The sequence below is a fragment of the Ambystoma mexicanum genome, chromosome 2p, assembly GCF_040938575.1.
Source record: "Ambystoma mexicanum isolate Mex_15411 chromosome 2p, UKY_AmexF1_1, whole genome shotgun sequence".
NCBI classification, from domain to species: domain Eukaryota; kingdom Metazoa; phylum Chordata; class Amphibia; order Caudata; family Ambystomatidae; genus Ambystoma; species Ambystoma mexicanum.
The window spans coordinates 1209960609-1209975907 of NC_090923.1; the positions used below are offsets into that span (position 1 = coordinate 1209960609).

At 47.7% G+C, this 15299-nt stretch overlaps 1 protein-coding gene across 3 annotated transcripts in view; it reads left to right on the forward strand.

Annotated features, from left to right (window-relative positions):
* The first annotated feature begins 5309 nt into the window (after positions 1–5309).
* Positions 5310–15299, forward strand: part of TAFAZZIN (tafazzin, phospholipid-lysophospholipid transacylase) — a 212134-nt gene continuing 202144 nt past the window's right edge. For all 3 annotated transcript variants that reach the window (XM_069645466.1, XM_069645469.1, XM_069645467.1), the window contains exon 1: positions 5310–5385. The gene's annotated coding sequence lies outside the window, so the exon portion shown is untranslated. The remainder of the gene's footprint in view (positions 5386–15299) is intronic.

Consider the following 15299-nt stretch of genomic DNA (forward strand, 5'->3'; position numbering starts at 1 on the left):
TGGGGACGGAGGTACCCATAGGCATCGCAGAGGTTCGTTGTGACACTGCCCCACTTCCCACAAACCCCATTCGCACGCCCCCTCCCACGCACAATACAAACCCCCAAACACATGCACCTGCTGTTGAAAGGAAAGTTCAGTGCAGTGCACTGAAGCGCAAGTTTCAACTTCTTACCACAGGGAGACTGTGCTGATCTCTGCATTTATTTACTAACAGCTTGCCTGGTAGGGGACAGCACCTCGCCTTTTCAGCCTTAATGGTGTTGCTGCCCCTTGCCAGGCATCATGCGAATGAGCGGGAGCTTCAGACTTTAGAAAAAAAAGGCCTTGGCTTCCAGCACTTCACCTTTGCTTCGATAATGGGTGTGCCGCCCCATGGGCATCTCTTAATTGAAGGGATGCCTCGCAGGTGCCAGCGCCACCATTATGGCTTATAGGCATTTTTTCCTGAAGCCTTAAGCTCTCGCACATGACCGGGATATTCAGGCTTCAGAAAAAAAGCCTTGTCCTCTAGCAGTCAGGGCGGCCAGGGGACATTAGTGAGCCCCAGCAGGGTCCCGCCTCAGAACGATATTTCGAAGCCTGCGGGGGATCACCCCGGCTAGCCCCGACCCACTTAAAGCATATTGCGCTTACTTGGGCACCAGCCAGATTACTCTTGGGATTGAACAGAATGGGTTGAGCCTCCAAGTTTGCCCCGCCCCAGTTTCTGAAGTGCCCCCTCCCGGTTTCGTTGCGCTACTGCCACCAAGTAGTGCAAGACGAGCGTTTCACCATAGCATGAAGTAGTCGCCCATGCAGAAATTATATTAAATAACTAGCAGGCCAACAGTCCACCAGAAAGTGAAACCACCGCTGGCCACACACTTTCTTTTGCATCTTATGGCTACTTATCCATTAGCGTGGCGTCCCGGAGCTGCCTCATGTTTTGCCGTCATTAAGTATGGAATGTCAGCTCTGTAGTTCTTTATTTCCGCAGTTTATTAGAACTACGTCTGCATGCCTGCCTACATTCCAAAATGAAAAACCCGGAGACTCACGTCACACTGGCATGTAGGGATGTTGGGGTTATTCAACGCGGTCATTCAGAAGCAGCACTGCACTCTCATCACCTCATTCTGCCACGTTCCGCTTCTTTGCGTTTCTCTGGAAATCTCCACTCTGCAGATTCAGAAATGGGAAAGCGCTTTTATTATGTGTCAGCGTATTCCTGATGTAACACGTTCCACAGAAACCATGCCAAATAACATAGCCAACTCGTGTCTATCAGCATCTCCAGTTCCTCATGCCCCAGCAATCTATAAAACGTGTCTAGTAATGAGAATAGATGATTGAGCCAGGCGTCCAGTCCCCGTACATACAAATTGCTCGCCTCGATAAATGCTATCCATTGGTTCAAAACACTTTGCTTAGTGATGGTGTTTTGCATAGCTCTCAAGCATTTCTGTCGCAAAGGGGGTGAAATCACCCGATTTTGTTTGTGGCGGGTGAGACGCCCATTGGAATGAATGGGCGTGCAGGAGGCTTGGGGGATGAGTCAGCTCTTTACAAGGCGGGTGACACCCACCAAAAGCGTGTGAGTTGAGAGCTATGTTTGTGTAAACAAGATTTAGGAATGGGTAAATATACATAAGGGGTGTTAGGGGGTGGAGCTTGCCATGGGACATCATACCAGCTCCCCCATCAGATGCTATGGGACACCAGCATCGGGAGGCCCAGGCCCTCGGAAGTTGGAATGGTGGGGGCTGGCCATGGACATCGCACCAGCCCCACCCTACAGTGCTATGGGACACCAGCACTGGGTAGGCTTCAGAGCCTCAGTGAGTGGCACGGTTGACCGTGCCACTTCATACGATCCTGTCCTGCATGCTGTGCAGGGGGGGTGGCATGGCAGCGTGGCCCTGCAGGCCCTGTGTCTTCAGGGCGGGCCTGAAGGCCACAATGAAGGACAAACACCAGTTAGTCAGTCATGGTGCCCGCAGCCGTTCTCTTCCACGTGCCTGCAGGGCTCCCTTTTATTAGCTTGGGCCATGATGACATCATGGCCCATCTTAAAAGGGCAATACATGGGGGAGGGACCCAACCACTTAAAGGGGCGATACACATAGGAGGTTTCACTACACAACATCCCTCCTTTTTCATAAGGAACAAAATAACTTGTCATATAACATAACTAATTTTCCCACACCCTCCTTTCTCAATGCAGAACAACATTACTTCAGAGGTGGGGTACCATCTTTAACAGGATGTGCTATTAACACACCTGGTCTCACCTTATTTTCTACTAATCGGTGACGGGCACGGGGGGTACGCCCCCCGGTGGACGGTTGGCAGATGGACCGCAAGCTATCAACCCTTTATTAACCTGGGGTGCGGACCTGCCATCATTGCATGACTCTCACGGGTAATCACTGATACCACATGGAGCGCCCCTACCAAGTGCTGGAGCACAGCTTCACGTTACTGTCCTTTACTGAGACCACTTTAAGCATGTGCATACTATGCAGGTTCACAGCATCAAAACACAGTGTACTGGGCCCTTTTAACGCTAAGGCAGGACTTGCAGGAGAACAGTTTGTCATCCATGAGCGACCGTTTCGAAGTCACTTCCCGGGCCCAGGTCCAATGAAGGTACAGTTCAAAGCCGGCAAAGCCGCACCTGGCAGGTACCAGGGGCCACATCAGCATAGTCCCTTGCTGTTGTGGGCAGGGCAGCGATCCGCATATCTCTGGGCATCTCTGGGCGTCCCGGCTGTTCCACGTGCTGCCGACAGGGTGTGGGGTGATAAACCTCACTCTCCCATTTTCCGGCGATGTTCCCCCAGCCAGGAGAGTTTCTTTTCTTCCCTGGCACCAGAGGGCGCACAAGCACTCGCCATGAGCTGCAACCCATTGCTGGTCTTTTGTGCTGCTTCTTGGTGTTGGTTCAGTTTTGTGCCCGCCTGGCATGCGTGGCGGCACCAGTGGCAGGCAGTTCAAGAACCTTGGTGGTTTGGTGTCCCACCCACCTGCGGGGCAGACAGGGCGACTGTAGTGGCTCGCATGGTGTTGAGGTCACTTGCAGAGCAGGCAGTCTGGGTGGCTTCCATGACAGGGTGTCGGAGATACATGCCTAGGGGGGCGCACAAGCACTCGTGAGAGCTGCAACCCTCCCTTTCCCTTCCTCTCCTTTTCTATCATCGCCATTGATCTGGTTATGCTGGAAGAGTCCACTGACAGTGTGTGCAACATGGGCCCAGGATAAGTAGGCTGATGTGTCCTTGGGCTTGTACACGTTGCCATGGCCTTGGGGCTGCAAGTGACTGTCCTGGGGACATGCGGACAGCGCCAGAACAGAGCACAAATTTGGTTTTATTTTATTTACAGCTCCCACCGGAGCAGTGTAGTACTCACCACCGGCGGCCCAGGTCAGAAGAGGGCCAGGGAGCAGAACCACTCTTCATCCTGCGCTCTGCTCTGGAGCATTTCCATTTTTTTTGTCCACGGGCGGAATGGCCGCAGTGCAGCTGCGGCTTTTCCTAACGTGTCTCGTGCCGCTGTCTCTCGGGCCTGGCCCGTGGTGGTGGCAGGCAAGCGGGGAAGGGGCAGCTCCTTCTCCATGCGGTGGATGCCGCATGTGTAGCCGATTCGTGCCAAGTGGGGGAGGAGCAGCTCTTCTTCATTGTGGCCGGGGCCGCAGGACATGCTTCCTCCACTCAGAGGTGTGGAGGGCGGGCAGCTTACCTCTCTCCCGGCAAGCAATACCTCTTCTGGGGCTCTTCCTTGTTGCGGCCGACGCCGCTTCTACTTCACGGCGGGTGGGGGAAGGGCAGCTCACTCCTTGCGTGCGGCGGTTGCCGCGCAGCTACCCCCTTTGCAGCGGAGTCCGCTGACTCCTTCACCTTCGTGGCGAGCACGCCACCTTGGAGACTCTTGGTGCGGCGTTGACCACTGGCATTTTATTTCTTCTTGGGGGAGGGTGGGAAGCACACGCGGCCTACTCTTGACGCCGCCTCCATTACAATGCGGCCGACACTGAACTTCACCTTGTGGGGAACGGGTCCCTTTCTCCCTTGCTTGCGGCGGGTGCCGCAGGGGAAGGGGAGTATCACTTTCTCCCCCCCATCACCATCGATTTCTCCGTCTTTGGCCGCTCAGCTTCATTTATCCTTTTCTGCAGGGCCCTGGAGGACGCAACTCACTGCCGGGTGGCCCAGGCCATCACCGTAATCCATGCGGTGGGGCGCGGTTCCATCCTGGCTGCGGTGGGGTCGGGTGCTGTGCTGTAGGGACCGCTGGCACTTCGTGTGCTCGTAGTCCTCTCTCTCTTCTCTTCCATTTCGAGAGAGACGACTTCCTCGTCGCCATTGTTAGGGGGTGGAGCTTGCCATGGGACATCGTACCAGCTCCCCCGTCAGATGCTATGGGACACCAGCATCGGGAGGCTCAGGGCCTCGGAGGTTGGAAGGGTGGGGGCTGGCCATGGACATCGCACCAGCCCCACCCTACAGTGCTATGGGACACCAGCCCTGGGTAGGCTTCAGAGCCTCAGTGAGTGGCACGGTTGACCGTGCCACTTCATACGATCCTGTCCAGCATGCTGTGCAGGGGGGGGCATGGCAGCGTGACCTGCAGGCCCTGTGTCTTCAGGGCGGGCCTGCAGGCCACAATAAAGGACACACACCAGTTAGTCAGTCATGGTGCCCGCAGCCGTTCTCTTCCACGCATACATGCCAACCCTCCCGATTTAGGCGGGAGACTCACGATTTTTTCATCAAAAATGTTGCTCATTTTTACTTTCTCCCTCCTAAAATATTTGTAACCTCAATTCAATCCAATGGGAAAATTCCCTTCTCCTGATTTCTGTCACAAAATCTCCCTCCCAGCTGTGGCAAAATGTTGTCATGTATGTCCACGTGCCTGCAGGGCTTCCTTTTATTAGCTTGGGCCATGACCACCTCACATGGGGGAGGGACCCAACCCCTTAAAGGGGCGATACACATAGGTTTCACTACACAGCAAGGGGGAGGAATTTATGTTGACTGAAAGTTATGTAGATGAAGTTGGTGTACTAAATTTGTCTTGAAATATTTACCTATGTAAAATTGTGTAGTGAGAAGCATATTTTTTTACACTGCTGATAGTTCTATTGTCAGATGCTTGTGGTATTTGAAATTGTTGAATACAAGTTGGGGAATAAAAGAAGAAAAAACACTGTGCTTCCACTAAGATGACCGCTAGATGGCACCAGAGATACGGGAAAGTAATCATTTCTTGTAACGTGCGTGGATACCATGGACAGGAGTTTAAGGAACGTAACGTGAAAGCACGTGACGTCGGTGACGAGGACGTGTTGATAGGGCCGCTCCTCTAATGGGAACTAGATGCCACCCACCCAGTACGAGAGTGAGTACTTTTCTTTTTTTTATCTTCCCGGTTTCAAATTGGTCCGAAATATAATGTACGTAAAGTCCACCCTGTGTATTTCTCCGACTGAGACATATATTGGGCTTCGGTAACAGGCTGAACGTATCACATGTTTGTTGAGTGTTTCACCCAGGCGACCTCTGGTCTCCACCTGTGATAGTGTTGTGTTAGCTGCATCAGCAACACAGCAGGTCCCGGTCAATGATAGTATTTGAGTGACGCCCTCTGTGCCAGTGCTTCAAAGTGACATGACTGCGCTCTCCATCCATCCTCGACCTGTTTCCGTCGCCTGCATCGCCGAGGCAATTATGCTGCCAATAACCCTTTGTTCTAGGATTTTCATCACGGGTGTGATTCTGAGGTGCCAATTACTGGCAGGATTCTGCCATTTCCATCATGGACATGATTCTAGAGTTTCAATTACAGGGATGGTTCTGCAGCCTTTATCACCGGCATTCTATGGACTCCATCGCTGATATTAACTATGCGATCCAGAGCTCCTCGTCACTGTTGGAATTTTTCATGCTCCGAGTCCTGCTCTTCTTTGTCTCGGTACTTTATAGTTGTTTGCCAACCTCCCTGCCGGAACCCCTTTTCTCTTTTTGTTCTTTTTCTTTGTAGGCCCCACCCTCACTTCCAGGTGAGTTTACAGCATGCTGTAATTACCACTCTACTCAGCCCATTCCATCCTTGCCAATACGGCGAGGCAAGTCATAAGTACTGTGATGAGGAAGAGTAGGATTAAAAGCAATTTAGATTAGCATCAGGTAATTCAAGCATTACCGCTCTGTCATTTTCCCTCCTTCTTGTACGTGATTGTGAGGAATGCTAACTCCAGCGATGCATGGGCCAAAGTAAAGCAGACTCGGAACACCAGAATGCTAAGCAGGGACGGCGTCAGGGCCTTTCAATCTTTTCAGTTGAAGTGGTATCTGGGGCGCCCCCAGTAACTGCCCCAACGTTTGTAGTCGACATTCTTCTGACTTTATTCGGGGCTTTAAAATGTGTGATTTGCTGTGCTCACATTACAAGCTGCATTTGTTGGAGCCCTTCAGGGTGTCTCTTCGAGCCTCCGTGTTACCTTTTTTTCTCTACATTGGCCTCTTCTGCCAAAGAAGGATTAATCACAAGACTGGCAGGGACCTGAAAAACGAGTGTCCTTTTCAGGTGACGTTCAGTGATTCAGCTCCTTGCTAGCAGGCTGTCTCGCGATAATTGACGGCTATTAACGCCCTTGTCTCCATTATAATGTATGCATCATGCAGGCAGCTCAAACTTTTGTTCTCTGCTTTAAGTAAGGCAAGCCCACAACCGTCGTGTTGCAATGGGCCTAAGAGCCCCTTAGGCCGGCCCTGGCTGTGCGCCTCCACCATCACCAGTTTATTGTCCATCTGAAATGACCAGTTCGTATCCCACTGCAATCCCACATCACTGTCCCAAAAGGCCATGCCCAGAGATTGTGCGAGTTAAGGCCATGTTCCCTTATGAGACTATTTGGATCTGGCCATGTGGCTGCCATGCACATGTCCTGTATAGAAATTCCTTGCGCCTCTGCCCATGAGGCCTCCACCGCCCTAGTCGATCTGTCCTGCACCCCAAAGCGAGATGTAGAACCTGCTACTGCGTATGCCACAGTGATCGTCTGACAGATCCGTCCACTTATAGTTGTATATGCCTTTGTGCCTGGATGTATACCTCTAAGAGTTATAAACAGACTGTCTTCTTGCAGAGCTTTGACCTTTCCAGTTATGTCAGAACTGAACACCTCATGTGTAACTTATTCCACTCCACCTCACCAGGACAGCCAGGTTCTGGAAAAAATGAGTACAGGATAATTTTATCCGAGAGATGGAATGTAGATATCAAGTTTGGGGAAATCTTGCATTTTACAACACCATTTTTGAGAAAAATGGGGTAAAAAGACATAGAGTTTACAGTTGGTTATGTAGGGTAACACATGACAAAAACCCAATAAATGTCATTGTTCATGGACATTCATGTCCAAGGAATATTTTATTTTCAGTGGAGGAGTCTAAATATTTCCCCCAAATTAGCGCAAGCGACTGAACATACCAAGGGAGCCCAAAAAGTAGCCGGGTTTGGCAGTTTTTCACTTGAAGTTTTGAAAATAATGTGTTGAAATGGTGCATTGCAAAAGCACATTAAAAGAATTGGTAAAAGCCATACAATTTACAGTTGATTCTCTAGGGTAGCACATGGAAATAATCCGTAATGGTCACTGTGAATCACATTCATGAGGCTAAAGCCACAACCTATCCATGTGAGTACTGGTAATTGTAAATCGCATGCATGAAAGCTGCTGTCACAATCTTTCTTTACCAGTAATGGTTTATGTAAATGACATGCATAACGCAGAGAGTGAGAACAGAATAGAAATCAGCATTGTTCTGCTCCCCTTCACTATTTTATGGTGAGGACAGAACAATGCTATTGCCCCCGACCATTTAAACCCATGCACTCATGTAGCTCTATAGACCTGCAGCGAGGGACGTACCAGGCGTTATGGGCCTTGAAGACCGAGTTAATGGCCCGAGTGAAGCGAGTGCCTTTAACGAGGTATGAGAGACCCTCACTCACTGTTCAATTAAAGTTGAATAAATGAGACATGTTTAATGGAAGTACAAAAAATAGCAAAATGGTAGATAAACGTTGCAGACATTTTTTGTACTTCCATTAAACATGTTTATTTTTTTTTTATAGGGTGGTGGAAGGTGCTACGGTGGTAGGAGTATCATACTAAAGTTGAATCAGGTGTGGTTATGCCTGCCCCCTGCTCTAATTAGGTGTGCTTTATTTCCCCCCCACTACACACATGTTAGGCACCAGTTACTCCACACAAACATGCAAGTTAATAAACTTATACAAGCTCCACATGTGCATACATTCACTTAACAGTCAATTAATTTACTTACCTTTCTGTGCCCTTTTCCTATATTGCCATTTTCATGCTCCGCTGAACGTTCAGCAGTGCCTGCAACATTTCCTCAGTAAATATAAACTTATCCATACGTTCCCCCTTAAGCTGCACTGCAGCTCATGTCGGCCCCTTTTCAATTTGAAACGCTGGGAAAGCCTTTCTTTTGCTTTCCTTTTTTCTTATTTCATGTCTGTGAGCGCTGGGTAAGCCTTTCTATTGCTTTCTTTTCCTTCTTTAACTTCCATGAGCCTATGTGGAAACGTTGGTCTATGAACCTGTATTTCGGAACGGAAAGTTAACTCTTTCTGTTCGGAATACACATGCAGCCCGAACTAAGGGCTGTAATCAATCTGCGGGCTATACCGGTGTGTATAGCCCGCCGATTGACCAATCCCCATCACAGAACACTCGTTATGGTGTTCTAATTCTGCTTACACTTGTCCAGACATATATCCTGAGTGCCCGCGAATGCTGTTGGCTATGTTGACACCTTTCTGGTAGATGTTCACAACACTTGCTTCATTTTGATACTGAAATACATACCTGGAGAAATACCTGCGCCCTGCCGGATGCAGGCCGGAACCAGCATTTAAGACCCGGGCCGCGCGTATCTGCGCGCAAGTGTGTAATGTTGGCGCCATTCTCCGGGATGTTCACAACGCTTGCTTCATTTTTGTACTGGAATACATACCTGGAGGTATACATAGAATCAGATCTGTCCCTTATCAGGGACCTTATTTGAACACTTTGGCCCTCTATCTGAAAATGTCCCAACTACAGACACTTCTGTATTACAGAAATACCCGCTCCCCCAAACCCCCCCCTGCATACCGGAACCAGCATTTAAGATCTGCTCTGCACGCATCCACAGTACCAGCGAGTACTGTTGGCTGGCCCGGTGTCCCGGAGATCTTTCTTTATAAATTGTGCTCTGTAGTAGGAGCCTGTTGAAAACTAATTAAGGTGCTATTCTTAATCAGTACAGAAAGCTGGTGACCAGGTTTGTTGCATTTTGTAATAGAATTCTTGCAGTGATAAGACTTGTGCATCAAAGTCGTTTGTATTGCTGTTGTCAATGTAATACTGCATTGTGGGCAAGTAGGGCTACATTCTAAACTCTGTGGTGACATACAATAATAAAAGTTTGTTTCTACTACCGACTAAAAGCTTAAAAATCAGGAAAAAAGAAAGGGTAGCCGCTCTTAACAAAGATATCACGGTAGCCCTGTTAGCCTTTACTAGTAGGAGAGACAGTATGTCACGCGCACAAGTGCTTCCCCTTCCCCCATTACCACACTCCCTGGTGGAGGATTATAACCAGCCCTAACAGAAGAAAGTGGAGGCCTTTGATCTAGAGGAGCCGCAACAGGAGGAACCTAGACCACAGGATATGGCGAGCTTTCCACTGTTATTGGAATCTGAGGAATTTGTCTCCCTGCCACAGGAAGTACATAAGCAGACCTTGGGGCAGGAAGCTTTTGATTGTGTGCTAGCCTTGACTGAATCCTCGAATGCATCCTTTTTAAACACCCCTCCTCTTGCTGCGGGGGGGGGGGAGGTTGATCATCCTGCTCTCAATCCTTTCTGTGTTGAGCTGAAAGAGCATACAAATTACCTACGCAACGTATCAACACAATTGGCGACCCTGATCAATCGTTTGGGCCCTAGAACAGGATCTTCCTCCACCTTAACAATATTGTTTGCAGTCACTCGACTCTATTCTAGATAATTCACTCCCGATATGTGTCATGGTCCCTCAGCAGACTGCAGCCATTAATTTGTTAGAGAATATCGGGAATTTACAGGCTCCCCTTTCTGTTAATCACTCTGATCAGGAAGTAGCTCCCTTGAGGGTAGGGGGTAGTGTTTTGCCCCATTCACTTATGGAATCGCCTACAAAAAATTTGACAAAAAGGAATAAATCGAAGGAACAAGAAACTACACCTATAGAATTCCAGACGGTTTCTAAGAAATCATCCTGTTAATTTCTACAATCTGTGGAACTCGAGGATTTATTGGATATTCAACATCCTGAGATTGTTTATGGCTCTTTTTCCACAGTGGATGGGGGTTTTCCCAGACTCCCTATCGATTTGGAGAATATAGCTTTACAGCTGGGGTAGCCTCAGAGATGGGCTTGGCTGAAGATGAGGCTGCCCAAGAGAAGATTTGAGCGGGTGTCCAGTTAGACACAGTTGACACTCTTACGAACGCAATGAAACTCAAAGGGTCGATTGGGGGCATTCATCCCCACTTTCCTACGCCTAAACGGGTGGATGATGGTAATATTTATAAATTCTTTAAAAAAAAACTCTCGTCCCATATTCGGGGAAACAGAAATCTATTAAATTAGTGTCCATGAACTGCGAGGCTCCTATAATCATTCCCCTCAATCCTGGTCTACCCCGTTTGTGCTCCAGGGGGTCTTAAGCTGAAAATATGAGGAGTAATGTAGGGTCCAATCAACTTCTCTTACGAAGAAGCAAATCAGAGGAACTGTGAAGAATGTATTAGAGCAGTTGGCTCTGAAAGGATCGCCTGCCTTCGATAGGCCTCTGGAAGGTGGGGATTGGTGGGACCACTAGAAATGGGGATAGATCTTTGAAGGAGGGGTCCTTGGGCATGTGGTAGGGCCCTCGGGTCACTCCAGACAAGCGGGAGAGTAACTGTGTGACCCCCCTAGGTACTCCAGACTGCCCTGGATCCCCTGAAGACTCTGTTGCGATTGGCTAAGAGGTCCCCTGCTAAATAAGTATGTGGCCTCTTGGCAGAAAAGTATTCAGTTCCATGAAAGTCCCAAATGTGTTGGGGCACTGCCTACCACAAACTATAATTGAACCATATATGCCAGTGAGTATCCATCCCAATATTATGGGCCGTACTAAACTCGAATACTATTGTTAATTATGTTCAGTGGAGAGAGCCACGATTTCCTGATGATCCTAGCCTATTGCTTTATTACATGTTTGGGCATGGAGGCTCTGATTCCCTAAAAAGGTGGAGAGTATTGGCTCTCCTAAATGGAATTCCTGCCTTGAGGCTCATCACATCTAAAGTTATCAAGGTGGTAGACTTCATCCGCCCAGGGAGGTATGATGATGTTAGATTGGTCATACCTTCCCGTATGGTGTATGAGGCTCTTTTAATGGAAGCCCAAAACTTTAACAAATTGAGATGCAATCTACTACCATTTGATTCAGGGTCCTCTCAGGGTAATGGTAGACAAGGGATGCAGAGTTCTGAGCCTGATTCAACCTGTGGCAATACCTCTCTTTTGGTGATCTTGGGACCAGATGGGACCTATACTGAGAAGGCTGCGCCCAAATGGATATGATCAGCGTTGTCCTTATGAGAGTCGATTTCGAAGCTAAAAGGGTTAATAACTCATATTTAGCAAGGTCACTGATTTTTCTGTGGTCTCCTGGAATACTAGGGTCTTTTCTAATCTTTGCTCTAGTTCTGATTTATGTTGTCATCGTGGCTCCTTTGCAATTATTTTTCTGCAGGAAACTTGGTTGGGTGCCCCTCCCATCCTAGGCGGGTATGATATATGGGTGGAGCTGTCAACTCAAGGACAAAGGGGATGTCCAGCGGGAGGACTGCTTGTTGCAATCCGTAATGGTTGGGGCCTAAGGGTGATTGATCACCGAAATGTGACCAAGTGTATATTAGCAGTAATTATTGTGTTTGATTCTATGTAGCCCCCTCGATTTATTTCATTAATAAACATCTACCGGAACCCGCGGGTGAATCTGAGTAACACAGTAAAAGATCTTAATCTAATGTTGGAAGATTGTTTTGTCCCGGCCCGGGTGGCCATGTGATTATCGCTGGGGATTTTAATGCTGAATGTAATTTTCCTTCCTCCTGGATCAGGATCATTTACATCTTTATACATTTGGTGATCTGGGGGACTCGGGCCCCCGTTCCTTTGGACCCTTATGGTACGGTCCCTGTATCAGGGAGGAAAAGGTTTCAAGGCCAAATTTGGTATGATACACTTACAAGCTTGGGATTGTAACTTGTGAACGACCTTTATAATGAACGGACGATTAAAAACCCCTACTTTGTCTAGCGGTAAATCCTGTTCAACAATCAATTATATTTTTGTATCCAAGAGGTGGCTTGATCTAGTTACTGATTTTACTGTAGTGCCTACTGGATACAGCGATCATGTAATGCTATGTATGTCCCGAAGTCTAAATGAAATTGAACATGTAAGGCACATCTATTCTACGCCCCTGAATATCAACGTTGCATGTTCCCAGCAGCATGGCATGATGGTAACCTCTCTAAACTTAACATCATTTTACTGAAGGATTTTGTCAGTGCTTAAGCTATCACCTATACGCACAACATGTTTGGGGCATATTTACAGGCAACAATTGGTAAATTAGAAAAAGGGCCCACTAGGCCCCACATGGGCCATTCCCGCAATCACAAGTTTGGCCCACTGGTCCAAGATGGAAATAAAAAACATCCGTCAGCTGATCCGATCCTTTCCTAAAATGGCATGCAGTGGTGATTTTAAGCTGAAACTAAAAAACAAGATTAAATCACACTGGGCTATTATGTATCCAAGGCATGGGAAGTGTAAGAAAGGCATGGTATCAAACAGTAAGACAGACACAAATTATCACAGTTCAAGGGTGTTTATTGAACTTTGAAAGGGCTGGATGAATGCCTATCTAAGCCTAAATCTAAAAGTTGGTAGCGGGCTACAAACATCAAATAATAACAACACATTCCTAGTGGAGTCTGCAAGGGCCTATCCTAATAAACCTATTGCCAATCCCTACTTCAAAATACAAAAGGGTGTGGGACAATAGTGCATGCAAAAAGGAAAGGTGTTCAAGAAATAATATGTCCGGATAGTTGAGCCATTGGCATCCCTTACCAACGGGACAAGGTAGCGCGTTCGAGCTTTGTGCCCACTCTGGGTGGTTGGGGCAGTTCAATGGTTCAGCTGGTCTGACACCACTCTGACAGAGTCTTAGTAAAACACAGAAGGGTTCTCAACAGAACTTCTCTCGACTTAACTCGGGCTTCTTGCACCTTGAAACAAAGTTCACTTTGTCAAAACATAGACCTCTTTTACTTTTCATTCTGGTCTTTCTCTTCTCCAGGCTTTTATCGTCAAAGGCTTTCAAAACGGCCTGGAGTTTTATTTAAACCATACCTAACTCCTTTGACTTTCATGGTACTACCTTCTTTCCCAGTGTCTGCAGGTACTTGTAGTTTCTTTTGTCACTTGTACAGTTCAATACTCAATATTTCACAATTCTCAATCTCAGTGGCTTCCCTCCGTCAGGATCAAACCAGTCTCTTGACTTTGCTTTTGTCAGAATACAGTAGTTTAGCTCCGCCTCACAGCTTTGCTCTTTCAGACTACAAGTTCCAGAATCCACATTTGATGTTTTGTTCCCACTTCGCCAGTTACAGGCAATTTTGGGATTTACACAAAGTTTTTCACAGTTTTGCCTTCTCTCAACAGTTCCCCATAGACAGGCTCAAACTCTCTGAACAAAAGTTCACTATGTTTCTCTCTTTCGGGCTCAAACCTTGTGCAGTAAGTTTCCCTCAGCCGGGCTCAAATATAATGAAAGCGGGGCTCCCTTCCCCTTGCTTTCTCAGCACCCCTCCATTGGGCTAACACTAATTATACCCTTTGTTGTCAAAGACTTTCGATTGTACAAGGCTTCCGCGCTCACCTCAGTATGACCACTTCGACTTTTCTTAACAGCCTCTCCCAATGCCTCTTGGTACTTGTAGTTTATCAAACAAAACGTTCCTTTCACCTTCCTGTATTTCAAAGTAGTCTTTTACAGTTCACTGAGACTTTCGAGAAGGCAACCACATGTTGCTGGACCACTGTGCCACTGAATAATATGTATTTCGTACTTGGCAACTGTTACAATATCTCTGCTTCTCTCGTGGTTTCACGGCACACGCGCATCCTTTCAAAGCATTACTGTATCTTTCATCCCTTTACAATTAACCAGCCTTTTGTCACTTTTCACTCCCAGGTTGCATAGCATACTTTTCTTCGGCGTTCCTTTTGAAGTTAAAGTCAAGGCTGATGTATCAACTATATCTGACTCTTTCCAACTCGGTCGCTCACCAGAAAGAGGAGTTGATCATCCTTGTCACCGGCAAGGAGTGTCTCTCCCTTTTATTGAACTCCACCATGCAACCTTCATTATAATGCTGATAGGGCCAGGACCTCCCTCGCGATACCTGGCTGTTCAGTTTCTGTATCGAGGGTCGTCTCTGCCGAAGGGAATGGGTCCTGCTCTCGTGCCTTCTTGTCCATAGTGTACCTGGGTGTCTGATCTTTTAAACACTTTGAAAGAGTTGATTGGAATCAGGTGTGAGTAGTTGCCCCTGCCTCCCTGACTCTGCCTTACCTCATTATCGGGACAACATGTGGACAGCCCATAGGAATCCATTTCCCATTGATTCCCATGGGCAATCCTCGGCCTCCCATCTGCCTCTTCTTCGTCTCAGTAGTTGGGCTTCTAGAGTGGAAGTAGGGATTGTGGGAGATTTAGTTTTTCTGAGATATTGTACAAAAACCCTATATGACTCGGTCAGGATAAAGAAGGTACATGTACTGTGGTGGGTGAGTGTATTTTCTATTGGGTTCTTGTGATTTTCTAGATGGTTTTAATTTCCCTGGTTGTTTTCTCCTTTTCCTTACAGAAAGGTACTGGGGTATGATGGGACTCTGCTGACAAATCAATATCCCATGACAACTGAGGGGATGTCAGGTAGGGGTGTATCGGAATGAGAGGAATAATGTCTCACCCAAGGGCGTGCCTCCCATAGTCCCCAAGGAACCCCTACCCAGGTGATCCTCCCTCGCTCGTCTGCCCCCAGGGTTGGGATCCAAGGGTGATGGCCATCTGAACAAAGGATCCGTGGGAATAACCTGGGAGAAACGCCTCCAGTTTCT